The sequence below is a fragment of the Erythrolamprus reginae genome, chromosome 2 (genome assembly GCF_031021105.1).
Source record: "Erythrolamprus reginae isolate rEryReg1 chromosome 2, rEryReg1.hap1, whole genome shotgun sequence".
Lineage (NCBI taxonomy): Eukaryota > Metazoa > Chordata > Lepidosauria > Squamata > Dipsadidae > Erythrolamprus > Erythrolamprus reginae.
In genome coordinates this window covers 99866037-99880138 of record NC_091951.1, presented here as the reverse complement: position 1 = coordinate 99880138, position 14102 = coordinate 99866037, and the positions used below count along the sequence as shown (strand labels likewise).

Here is a 14102-nt window from a genome sequence, read left to right as displayed (position 1 = left end):
ATTGAAATACATTGTACATGGATCATCCAACAGGTCAATCCGAAATTCTCATTCAGTCTACAAGTGACCAGGCTCAAATTACCCTTCTTTAGATACATTATGCGAAGAGCTCACTCTCTGGGGAAGGGTAGAAGAGAAGATGTTGATGGGCTGTAAGGCGGACGGATTCAGTTTCACTGTTGATGGGGTCATCACTGGAAATGCTGAAGGACCAGGTCAAGGGCAGGCCAACATGGAGAAAATTTATCAGTGTGATTGCTAAAGTTAACAACAACCTGGATGCACATAATCAATAATCAAGTAGTAGCATGCAGATAGAAAAATTCTGGAAGTCCACATGTCTTAAAGATGTCAAGGATGAGCAGTGTTGATTTTAGCAATGGCAGTTCTGTCCCTGAGCAAGACGTGGGCTGGTCATTACGTGAGGATGACACATGACCACAATTTGAACCTCCTGCTGGCTTCTCCATTGAGTATCCTAGTCAGAAGCCAACAGGGAAAGTCACAAGTGTCAATTGTTAGATTTGCATAATAAAGGAGATGATGTCACATGACCACATCACATGACTGTGGGATATAGTGACAGCCATAAATAAAATTAAGTTTTCTTCATCTGTATTCCCACCTTTAAACATCTATCAGGATGTACACATTTAATTATTTTGACTTTAAAAAAAATATTTAGGCGTAACCTGCAAATTGTTCACTCTATTTCCCCATTCAACAAAAATACCATGAACTGCAATGTACTAATTTTCAGATCCCTCCCCTTGGTTGCATTGTACACTGTACCTAGGATTCATTGCAAACAAAAGTGCAAACACATTTACATCCCGATTCCCCGATCAACACATACTTCTACAATCATAAGCAGTCCTTACATGTTTATGTCTAAACAACCAAGAGGACCTTCTTCTCCACGCTACCTTTACTCACTTGAACCAGTTGCTAAAAACTCATATATTTCTCAAGTGTTATAGCAGTGGCCCCCAACCAGGGATGAAATCCAGCAGGTTCTGACAGGTTCTGGAGAACCAGTAGTGGAAATTTTGAGTAGTTCGGAGAACCGGCTGGCCCCAGAGTGGGGTGGGAATGGAGATTTTGCAGTATCCTTCCCCCTGGAGTGCAGTGGGAATGGAGATTTTGCAGTATCCTTCCCCTGTCACATCCATCAAGCCATGGCCACAGAACTGGTAGGGAAAAATTTTGAATTTCACCCCTGCCCCCAACCCTTTGGGTAACCAGGGACCAGTTCTATGGAGAGAGGTTTTTCCATGGACCAGAGGGGGCCTAGTTTCATATGTTGCCTGCATCCTGCAGATGGGGTTTCACTGGTTTGTGTAGCCTGGTTTCTGGCATGCCACAGGCCAGTGCTGATCCGTGGATGTGGATTGAGGACCTGTTTTATAGCATACCATTTTTAATTATATTTAGCAACCCTACCTCCCATTCTAAATTTAAAGGAAACATTTCCAGAATGGTAACCTATTCACTCAAACCTGCTAAATTTTTCAGAAATCAGTGATTAAATGCTTTTCATAATGTCCAGGTAAGAGACTGCTTTCTGTTGTTTGCAGGTCAGAGTGTAAACACCCTAGAAACAGACCCTGATAGAATGCTGGCAACTTCGAAGGCACTCCAATTGTTTCATCCACCTTTTGATTGTTAAGGGTATGCTCTTCGGTGTATTGTGCAACTTCAGTGCAGGAAAGAACAGGCTAATAATCATATTAACAGAGTATGATCTATCCACTTTTTTCTTATCCCTGACCTAATCCTTAACAAAGGGAGTAAAAGTAAAAATTTAGTTGAGAACTGTAAAAGTACTGTTACAATTTAAATTTTCTGTTTTATTTTGAGTATGTATGAAGGTTTTTTTTATATAAGGTTTATATAAGGTTAAACAAAATTTCTTTTCATTTAAACTAATATGTTGATTTAAAGTATTAATAAGGTATTCTTTTTTCTGTATGGAAATTTGACTTCTAGAATAAGAGGGGAAATTGCAACCCCAATTTTATGTTAAATATGTGTTTGTATGTGTGTCAATTTTTATGAAAATCAATAAAGTTTATAAAAACAAAACAAAACAAAGGGAGACAGATCATGCAATGGGCCTTACCCATTTCTATTCCTGATGCCTCTAAAAACTGGTCTGCAAGAACCCAATAATAGAAATCCTCTGTCACAAAAAGAAATCTCAGTGAGGCAGAGAGCCCAGAGGGACCAGTGAGTGAGATGAGATTTGTTCCAGTGGTGGGTTGCTAATGGTTTTCCCCGATTCGGGTGAACGGCACCACTCACCTGCCTGGACGTCATCACAGACAAATCTGTGTGCATGCACATCTCCAAACAGGTAGCAAAAGGTAAGTGAAACCCACTACCGAATTGTACAATGTGCTAGATTAGGCTAAATTGGGACTACATAGGAACCCGGCCACTGCGTTACCATGCTGTCAGTAGCCAAAAGATAATTTCACTACTGTATTCACTTGAGAACATAGAAATGGGGTTTACGTAACCCAGGTGCAGGGTTAGTACAGTGATGGCGAACCTATGGCATGGGTGCCACAGGTGGCACGCTGAGCCATATCTGCTGGCACACAAGTCGTTGCCCTAGCTCAGCTCCAACGTGCATGTGTGTGCCGGCCAGCTGATTTTGGGCTCACATGGAGGTTATGGGAAGGTGGCTTACAGAGGGACTCCAGGGGAATGGAGGAGGGCATTTTTGCCCTTCCCAGGCTACAGGGAAGTCTCTAGAGCCTAGGGAGGGTGAAAAACAGGTCTGTCGGGCCCACCAGAAGTTGGGAAATGGGCTATTTGTAGCCTCCAGGGGGAGGGGAGGCTGTTTTCACCCTTCCCAGACACTGAATTATGGGTGTGGGCACTTGCACGTGTGTGATAGTGTGCGGGACACACTTTTGGCACCCATGGGAAAAATGTTTTGCCATCCCTGGCTTAGTATATAGTGGAAACCCAGTCTACAAATAGCATGTTTCAGAGTTGACTGACCTAAAGTTCACCCCCTTCACTCCCAGATGGAGCCACCTCCCTCGTTACGAGCCAAGTCATAGAAACATAGAAGACTGACCGCAGAAAAAGACCTCGTCGTCCATCTAGTCTGCCCTTATACCATTTCCTGTATTTCATCTTAGGATGGATCTATGTTTATCCCAGGCATGTTTAAATTCAGTTACTGTGGATTTACCCACCATGTCCGCTGGAAGTTTGTTCCAAGCATCTACTACCCTTTCAGTAAAATAGTATTTCTTCATGTTTCTTCCGATCTTTCTACCCCACCAGAGTTAGGGTCACTCTGAGACACTGAGACTAAGACCTGGGCAAGAGGTATAGAAACATAGAAGACTGACGGCAGAAAAAGACCTCATGATCCATCTAGTCTGCCCTTATACTATTTTATGTATTTTATCTTAAGATGGATCTATGTTTATCCCAGGCATGTTTACATTCCGTTACTGTGGATTTACCCACCATGTCCGCTGGAAGTTTGTTCCAAGCATCTACTACACTTTCAGGAAAATATTATTTCCTCACGTTGCTTCTGATCTTTCTACCCCAGCAGAGTCAGGGTCACTCTGAGACACTCTGAGACTAAGACCTGGGCAAGAGGTATAGAAACATAGAAGACTGACGGCAGAAAAAGACCTCATGATCCATCTAGTCTGCCCTTATACTATTTCTGTATTTTATCTTAGGATGGATCTATGTTTATCCCAGGCATGTTTAAATTCAGTTACTGTGGATTTACCCACCACGTCTGCTGGAAGTTTGTTCCAAGCATCTACTACCCTTTCAGTAAAATAGTATTTCCTCACGTTGCTTCTGATCTTTCTACCCCAGCAGAGTCAGGGTCACTCTGAGACACTCTGAGACTAAGACCTGGGCAAGAGGTATAGAAACATAGAAGACTGACGGCAGAAAAAGACCTCATGGTCCATCTAGTCTGCCCTTATACTATTTCTGTATTTTATCTTAGGATGGATCTATGTTTATCCCAGGCATGTTTAAATTCAGTTACTGTGGATTTACCAACCATGTCTGCTGGAAGTTTGTTCCAAGGATCTACTACTCTTTCAGTAAAATAATATTTTCTCACGTTGCTTCTGATCTTTCCCCCAACTAACTTCAGATTGTGTCCCCTTGTTCTTGTGTTCACTTTCCTATTAAAAACACTTCCCTCCTGGACCTTATTTAACCCTTTAACATATTTAAATGTTTCGATCATATCGTATAAAGACTTTCGACCACTCTTTCTGCTGTCATTGCAGCTGGAGCCACTGCCACCATCATTGCGGCAGCAGCAACCCAGGGGGGGGAAAGGGGGGGGGAAAGGAAGAGGAAAAAGAAAAGAGGAAAGCAACCCCGATTCCCCTGGCGGCCCTCTCCTCTCCCACCCTTGAGCTCAGCCACAGGCGCCTGGCTCTGACTCCAAACAAATGATTAGAAAGCTGGTTATAATTGGATGAGGGGGGCGGAGGAGGAGCACGCCCGCTGAGAGCCACTTGGATCCAGGATGGGAGAGAGACCAGCAGGGCTGCTGGCAGCTCCCTGCAGGAAGACTCTGATCCTCCTTCACTCAGAAACTGCGCCAGCCACAGCCTGACAGAACAGGCAATTGTAATGGAAAGAGGCTGGCTTGTGTTTTGGCTTCCTGGAGCAAATATCTGCGCTCCCTTCACTTCCCTTCCTGAATTGGCAATGCGCTGAGAGCAGCAGTAGTCTAACACAGTGTTTCCCAACCTTGGCAACTTGAAGAGATTTGGACTTCAACTCCCAGAATTCCCCAGCCAGCGAATGCTGGCTGGGGAATTCTGGGAGTTGAAGTCCAAATCTCTTCAAGTTGCCAAGGTTGGGAAACACTAGGCCCCGGTTATCCTTTGGTAGGGAAGAGCCTGGCTGTGCTAAGGCGGGCAGCTAACGCAGTTTACAAACTGTAGCAAACACAGGGACACAGAGGCAGCTGGTTCGACCCAGAGATGCTTTCAGCTCGAAGAGATTGTGCAGCTTATTTTCCTCCATGGATTGCAGGAAGGAGTGCAGAAATTCTTAAATTCTGAAGCACTCCGACGCCCACTGAAAAGCCGAATCTACCAACTGATGTGATTTGAGTGAGCCACAATAATGAAGGGTCCACGGCAATTGGGCTCACCTTAAAAGAAGTTCAAATTGGGCCGAAACTCACCTCATAATATCAAGCAATCAGGGACCACAGAGGTCATTGTGTGGAAAGCACTGGGACTTTTTTGTCCTGGAGCAGAGCAGTTGGAGGTTAGATTTAGGGGAGCTGTGCAGCGTTTTGTTTCAAAGGATTGCCAAAAAAGCATTAAGAATTGTAAACCTAATCTTACGTAGCTTCTTCTCTAGAAACACTGATTTATTAACCAGAGCATACAAAACATTTGTAAGACCTATTCTAGAATATAGCTCACCTGTGTGGAATCCACACTGCATATCAGATATTAATACAATCGAAGGAGTCCAGAAATACTTCACAAGAAGAGTCCTTCACGTAACAAATTACCCTACTCCAGACTTCAAATACTAAATCTAGAAAATTTACAACTACGTTGTCTCCGAACTGATTTAACTATTGTTCATAAAATCATACGTCATAATGTACTCCCTGTTAGTGACTACTTCACCTTTAACAACAACAACACAAGAGCACGTAATAGATATAAACTTAATGTAAATCGCTCCAAACTTGACTGCAAAAAATACGATTTTAGCAATAGAGTGGTCACCGCCTGGAACTCATTACCTGACTGTACCAAAATCTTCAACCTTACATTATCTACAATTGACCTCTCCCCTTTTCTAAGAGGTCTGTAAGGGGCATTGCATAAGTGCACCTTTGTGCCTAATGTCCCTGTCCTACTGTCTTATTATCCTTTCTATTACTACGTTCTACTTATGTTATGTTATGTTAATATGTACTATAATACTATACTTGTTTGACAAATAAATAAAATAAAAGGAGATTTTTTTCCAAAAGGCAACTGGTCTGCTTTTTCTTTCCTTGAGGAAGAGGAGGAAGAAGAAAACATTTTGCCTCTCATCCAAGAAGCTCCCTCAATTGTGATGGTGGGGAGATAGTAGGATAGGATCTGGATGACTTAGAATCTACAAATACATGCAGTGTTTTAGTGTCAAAGGTGAAATGGTGCAATGGAGCATGCTGAGGTGGACATTTTGCAATTCTTGATATTGTCATGCCTTTCCCTGACACTGTGCAGCTGCCCTTCACATCTGTTGTACAATCCCAGATACCATTGCTATGTTGGATTGCATGTTGTTGAAGGCAGGAAGAAAGATTCCTTAGAATGGAATGGAATACAATAGAATGGAATGGAATAGAATAGAATAGAATTCTTTATTGGCCAAGTGTGATTGCACACACAAGGAATTTGTCTTTGGTGCATATGCTCCCTGTGTACCTAAAAAAAAAACATTTATCAAGAATCATAAGGTTTAACACTTAATGACCATCATAGGGGTCAAATAAGCAACGAGGAAACAATCAAATCTTAATGATACAAGCAACAAGTTACAGTCATAAGTGGGAGGAAATGGGTGATAGGAATGATGAGAAAAACTAGGAGAAATAGTAGTGCAGACTTAGTAAATAGTTTGACAGTGTTGAGGGAATTATTTGTTCAGCAGTGATGACGTTCGGGGAAAACTGTTCTTGTGTCTAGTTGTCTTGGTGTGCAATACTCTGTAGCGACGTTTTGAGGGTAGGAGTTGAAACAGTTTGTGTCCAGGATGCGAGGAGGTCAGTAAATATTTTCACTGCCCACTTTTTGATTCGTGCAGTATACAGGTCCTCAACGGAAGGCAGGTTGGCAGCAATTGTTTTTTCTGCAGTTTTGATTATCCTCTGAAGTCTGTGTCGGTCTTGTTGGGTTGCAGAACCAAACCAGATAGTTATTTTTCCATTTGAAGAGGATGATTTTACCATTCAGATGGTAAAATACCTCTTACGGCAGAACAGGCATTAAAATCCTTTTTAGAAATGGGTATGGAGAAAGCTTGATGACATGTCATTTGAGGCATGTCAACCTGCCTTGTGCTATACCACAAAATTTATCAGCCTTGATGACTTGAAGGTGGGTAGACTTCAACTCCAAGAATCCCTTAGCCAGCCATCTTCAAGTCACCAAGGTTGAGAAACACAGCTATAGCAGATAACAACATTGGCCCATCTAGTTCAGTGTTTATGCTTTATCAGAATTCTTCAGATGGGACCTTTCCCCATCCTACTGGGAGATGTCAGAAACCTTTTTCGTGTATAACATATGCTCTCTCTTTCTCGTTAAGTTTTATCCCCTTTCTCAGTTACTCAAAAATAAACTTACTCTCTTTAGAAATAGAGCAGGCACATGGGAGGTCTTAGCCTAAATTCACAAAGAGGCTCACAAAAAAGATGTTTACAGTAGGAAGAAGACACTAGGCCCTGCCAAATAGATGGACACTGAGGGAACAGCAATGGTGATTTCTCTCTGTGTTGTGTTGTGTTTGACTGTTAGCTTATCTGAGGCCGTCTTTAACATTCATCAGAAAAAACAAACAGCACAAAATTATCATACGAAAAGGACTCCCTGAAAATCAGCGAAATTAAACCTATGAGGAAATTATGGCATCGGGAGTTATCAAGAGCAGGAGAATCAGGAAATGACCCTAGAGCAGTGGTAGGATTATGCTGGTTTAACAACCAGTTTGGTGATTGAATGCTTTCTGTATGCACAGTTTAGCAAAAACTCCAACTTCCTTGTTGCTTCTGGGGCATAACACAGCTGAGCCACAGCAATCTATATAGCTGCCCCAAGTCCTCAGAGAGGGGCAGCATATAAATCCAATGAAAATAAAATAAAATAAAATAAAATAAAATAAAATAAAATAAAATAAAATAAAATAAAATAAAATAAAATAAAATAAAATAAAATAAAATAAAATAAAATAAAATAAAATAAAATAAAATAAAATAAAATAAAATAAAATAAAATAAAATAAAATAAAATAAAATAAAATAAAATAAAATAAAATAAAATAAAATAAAATAAAATAAAATAAAATAAAATAAAATAAAATAAAATAAAATAAAATAAAATAAAATAAAATAAAATAAAATAAAATAAAATAAAATAAAATAAAATAAAATAAAATAAAATAAAATAAAATAAAATAAAATAAAATAAAATAAAATAAAATAAAATAAAATAAAATAAAATAAAATAAAATAAAATAAAATAAAATAAAATAAAATAAAATAAAATAATAAAATAAAATAAAATAAAATAAAATAAAATAATCCACTGTACTGCACGAATCAGCTGATATAGGCGAGTAAAGTACAGGAGTGGGCAGGGGGCCCCATTTGATTGTCAGATCATCCAGTTTACCCGAACTCGTCCGAACCAGTAGAATCCTACCCCTGCCCTAGAGGAATAAAATATCCAGTGAGAGAAGTGAGCATTTGATAGTACCTAGCAAGAAAGGGTCAATGGAGCAGGAGGTGGTCCATGCCACCAGAACTGACCAATAAATGAGGTTGAATGTGTATAATTTTAGAAGAGCTGTGTGTGCGTGTGTGTACATACACTTTATATAGTAGATAATCAGGGGTGGGCTACTGCCCGGACAGGGGAGAATGCAGTGGGGTAGTGAAAATGGAGCTCCACCCCAGAACACCCAATGCATAAGCCACGCCCACAGTGTGGTAGTAAAAAATTTGGTAGCCCATCACTGTTTGAAACTCTGGATATGAATCATGAACTCCAGTAGCCTGAAAAATCATAACAACCTCTCCAGAACAATGGACAAGATTCTCAACTCCATTGGGAAAACTGAATTTCTCCATTGAGGAGGAAGGGGAAAGAGGGCAGTTATTTGAGTTGCATTATCACAAAACACAACTGAAGACAACTTATGATAACAAAGATTATCTCCATTTTCCTGATACACAGACTCAAAGACAGGGGTGGTTTTCTCCCCATTCAGACTGGTTCGCCCAAACCAGTAGCAACCCACTGGTGATGTCACGATGATGTCACCAAACCGGATCAGTCAGTGCAGGTCCATGAGCGCTGATAACTTTTTTTATTTTATTTTTTTTAATTTTTTAATTTTTATTTTTCTTCTGAGCATGTGCAGAAGCCAGGTTTCTGGCACTGTGCATTTATTTTTATTTATTGATTGATTGATTTTGTCCAATACACAATGAGGGTTTTAGTGGGTATACACATAGTAAAATACATGATGAAGGTTATAGAGGATATACTCATAGTAAAATATATCTGAGAAAGAATAGAAAAGAAGATATAGGAATAGAATATATCAATGAAAGAATAGAAGAAGAGATATAGGAATAGAAGAAAGGTATAGGAGATATAGGAGAGCAATAGGACAGGGGACAGAAGGCACTCTAGTGCACTTGTACTTGCCCCTTTTTTAATATGTAGTCCTCAAATAGAGGACATATCAGCTATTAAACTGAGAAGAACAGATACTACACTTGATCTTAGCCAAAAGGCCGCCATCTTGAGGAAGCGCACTGCCAGTGAGGTAAGTTAGAACCCACCCCTGCTTGGGTCCTCTCAACCTTTCAGTCCCCAAAAGCAGCTGTTTTGCAACCATGCACCGTTTTCTCTCCTTGCCTCCTTCCTGTTTTTATTTGGTTTTCCCTCCCACCCTGAAAGCAAAAGAAAGCAAGGCTGGGAGGCAGGAAGAAGAATCCGGGAATGGGAAGGGAAGGGATTGGGATCAGGGAAGGCTTGGAGAATCCAGAGCATGGCTTTTCTCTTCTCTTTTGTAGTGCTTTTACAGTGATCCCTTGATTTTTGCGATCTCGTTCTTAGCGAAACGCTATATTGCAATTTTTCCCACCCGATGACGTCACTCTCTTCCTTCCTTTCTCATCTTTCTTTCTCTCTCTCTTTCTCTATCTTGCTTCTTCCTCAATCACACTCTCTTCCTCCCTCTCTCATCTCTTTCTTTCCTTCTCTCTCTTTCTCTATCTCTCCCCCTCTTGCTGTCGGGCGGCGGGCGGCGGGCGGGCGGCGGGCGGGCGGGTGGGCGAGCGGGGGCATCAGCGAGGAAGACCCAGGGAAGGTTCCTTCGGCCGCCCTGCAGCTGATCTGCTCGGCAGCGCAGCGAGGAGCCGAATCGGGGTTTCCCCTTTGCGTGGGCGGCGGGGAAACCCCGATCTTCGTCTGCTCGCTGCTGCTGCACTGCCGAGCAGATCAGTTGCTGGGCGGCCAAAGGAACCTTCCCTGGGTCTTCCCCGCCGCCCACTCAAACTCCACCATCTGCGCATGCGCGGCCATGAAAAAAAGGGCACGCATGCGCAGATGGTGTTTTTAGTTCCGCAACCCTACATCGTGAAAAATCGATTATCGCGAGGGGTCTTGGAACGGAACCCTCGCGATAATCGAGGGATCACTGTATTTCCAAAGCCCCCTCCCCACTCCACTCTCTTTCCCTAACAATGGAGCTAAGATAGTCTGCCTGCAATCGTGTATCTATTAAGAGTAAATCCCACTGAAAGAGAGTAGCCTTACACCAAGAAAACTTTTTTAAGGGAGTCCCCTTCTTCCCTTCCTTTCCCCTTTTCTCTTGCAGGACAGTGTTCCCTCGATTTTCACGGGTTAGAACTTCGCGAATATCCTATAGCACGGGTTTTTTTTTTTAAAAAAAAATTAAAAGTAGTTCACAGGTTTTTTTCCCATACCATGTTTTTTCCCGCCCAATGACGTCATATGTCATCGCCAAACTAATAATTTTTGCAAATAAATGACAAAAAAAATTATTGTTAATAAATAATTATGTTTATAAATATCAGGATCACTAAGTGTCTTATTCAATGGTGAGTACCAGTAATAATGGTGAGTAAATGGTTGTTAAGGGAATGGGAAATGGCAATTTAGGGGTTTTAAGTGTTTAGGGATGACTTGTGATACTGTCCATAGCCAAAAATGGTGTATTTACTTCCGCATCTCTACTTCGCGGAAATTCGACTTTTGCGAGCGGTCTCGGAACGCATCTCCTGTGAAAATCGAGGGAACACTGTACTTTTATTTCCAAAGGCCACCTCCCCAATCCACTCTCTTTCCCTAAAAGCAGAGCTCTTGGTCTGAAGTAGGTGGTGTGAAACGAAAGCAAGATTTAAAGGAAACAATGTTGAGCTACTTGGTAAGGAAAACAGGTGCTGTCGAGGGTCAGTGCAAGCCATACTAATATTAAAAACTAATGAGTCTTAATGTCTGGTTAAAATGGGTAATACTTCCATTTGAAGAAAAAAAAGCATGGCTCAGACTATTGTTATGACTTTTTGCTCCTATATTCTGCTTTTGTCAATGTAGAAATTTTACTTATAGCTTATTAACAGAGCTAGCTGTCTGTCTGCAAGTATGTGTATCTATTAGGGGTAAATCCCACTGAAAGAGTGTAGCCTTACTGCCAAGTCAACTTTTTAAAAGTTTGTCCCCTTCTTCCCTTTCCTTAGGCCAGTGTTTTTCAACCTTTTTTCTTCAGGGGGAGCTGAAGAAGCTACCTTTGGTGTCATCAGATTTCTGGCGGAACCCTGATTGAAAAACACATCCTGAAGTTGAAATAGAATTCTTTTATTGGGACACACAAGGAATTTGTCTTTGGTGCATATGCTCTCGGTATACATTTAAAAAGATACATTTGTCAAGAATCATGAGGTACAACACTTAATGATTGTCATAGGAGTCAAATAAGCAATCAAGAAACAATCAATATACATCATAAGCATACACGCAACAAGTTACAGTCATAGTCATAAGTGGGAGATCGATGACAGGAATGATGAGAAGACTAATAGTAATAGTAATGCAGCCTTAGAGGATGGAGGCAGAATCAGCAAGTGCTGCTACCGTGTGGAGGGTCCGTGGCTGCGTAGTAGCAGAGAGAGGGTGAGAGAGAGAGAGAGGGAAAGGCTGTGCTGCGTACCCACGCCAGGAGTGCCAGGCCTAAGTGGGGCAATAAACGGAATCCATTCACTCCATTGCACCTGCTTTCCCTCCCCCTTTTTTGGTGGCTGTGGGGGGCGGTGGGAGGGTCAGAGTGAAGGCAATGCTGGAGCGGACACCTTCCGCTCCTCCTGCCCTCTCAAGCCCTGAGCATGAAGGGAGTAGTAGGGCGCTCTCTCTTCTAGTACCCTGCGCAGGGAAAAGGGAGATAATGAGTTGGTCGCTTGGACAAGTGTGGTGGCGTATACACAGGTGCGGGAAGGAGACGTGAGGAGGAGCGGGAGAGAACCTTGAGCCCCCTGGCATGCTGGACTGGGAAGCGCCACATCGAAGGTGTTGGAGAGGCAACTTCTCCCGCCTCCTCCTGTTCCTCGGCATCGGACCAGGATATCTGCGAGACCGCCTTCTGCCACATGAATCCCAGCGACCGGTTAGGTCCCACAGAGTTGGCCTTGTCCGGGTCCCATTGACTAAACAATGTTGGCTGTCGGGACCCAGGGGAAGAGCCTTCTCTGTGGTGGCTCCGACCCTCAGGAACCAGCTCCCCCCAGAGATTAGGATTGCCCCCACCCTCCTTGCCTTTCGTAAACTTCTTAAAACCCACCTCTGCCTTCAGGCATGGGGGAATTGAAACATCTCCCCCTTGCCCATGTAGTTTTTGTGTATGATTTGATTGTGTGTATGTTTTTTATATATTGGGGTTTCTTTTTTGGACTTTTTAATCTGAAACAGTAATTTAGATTTTTAAATATTAGATTTGTTACTATGTACTGTTTTTCACCATTGTTGTGAGTCACCCCGAGCATAGTTCCCTCTAAGCTGCGCAGCGCGCTATAGCGCAGAGGTTTTTAACCCGCAGCCCGGGAATTTCAAATTCCAGCGCGCAGGACCGACCGCTGCGCCGGAATTTGAAATTAAAGAAACTGCCGCTGCTCTGTAAACAAGAGTTTGCAGCAACAGTTCCTTCAAGTAAAGGCAGGAAGGATAGGGGCCAATTATAGGCCCGCTTTTTCCCCCGCCCCTTAAATCCCAGACGTTCTCCTCCGCGTACACCCCCCCTCAGCAGCCAAATGGTTGTTTAGCTGCCGGCCCGGTAAGGTAAGAAAACCGTTGGGGGGCCCTGGGTCTGGCGGCGCGGTCTGCTGCTGAGCCTTCTAAGCATCCGTGGGGTGGGGGTGGGAACGAGGGTGGGGGGGTGATGACCGGGGGGCCCTGGGCCAGGCCACCGGCCTATCGCGGTTCCCCCGCTGCCCAGACCCAGCTGCCGGCTTGCCGTGGCCCGCCTGCCGTGGCACAGACCCGGCCGCCAGCCTATAGCGCCTTCCCCGCCGCCCAGATCCGGCTGCCGGCTTGCCGCGGCCCGCCCGCTACCCAGGCCCGCCTGCCAGCCAAGCATGGTTCCCCCGCCGGCCTATCGCAGCTTCCCCGCCACTCAGACCCACCTGCCAGCTTGCTGCAGGCAGCCCGCCCGCCACCCAGGCCCGCCCACCAGCCTGCCGTGGTTCCTCCGCAGCCCAGACCCATCTGTCGGCTTGCCGCAGCTTCCCCGCCGCCAAAACCCGTCGCTGCACAGACCCGGCTGTCAGACTATTGCATCATCCCCGCCGCCAAGACCCGGCCAATGGCTTGCCGCGGCCTGCCCGCCGCTGCCCAGACCCAGCCGCCAGCCTTCCGCGGCTTCCCACACCGCTGTGGCTTCCCCGGCTTGCCGCGGCCCGCCCGCCGCCACCCAGACATGGCCACCAGCCTTCCGCGGCTTCCCCGGCTTGCCGCAGCCCACCCACCACCCAGGCCCACCCACCACCCTGCCGCGGTTCCTCTGCCGCCGCGGCCCACCCGCCGCCGCCCAGACCCGGCCGCCAGCCTTCTGCGGCTTCCCGCGCCGCCACGGCTTCCCCGGCTTGCTGCGGCATGCCCGCCACCGCCCAGCCCCAGCCCCAGCCTTCTGCGGCTTCCTGCACCGCCGCGGCTTCTCCGGCTTCCTGCGGCATGCCCACCGCTGCCCAGACCCGGCCGCCAGCCTAACATGGCTTCCACGGCTTGCCGCGGCTTCCACGGCTTGCCGCAGCCCACCCACCACCCAGGCCC

At 44.5% G+C, this 14102-nt stretch overlaps 1 pseudogene; it reads right to left on the bottom strand.

Moving 5' to 3' along the window:
• Positions 1-9455: 9455 nt before the first annotated feature.
• On the bottom strand, positions 9456-9562 carry LOC139163298 (U2 spliceosomal RNA; annotated as a pseudogene).
• Positions 9563-14102: the final 4540 nt, after the last annotated feature.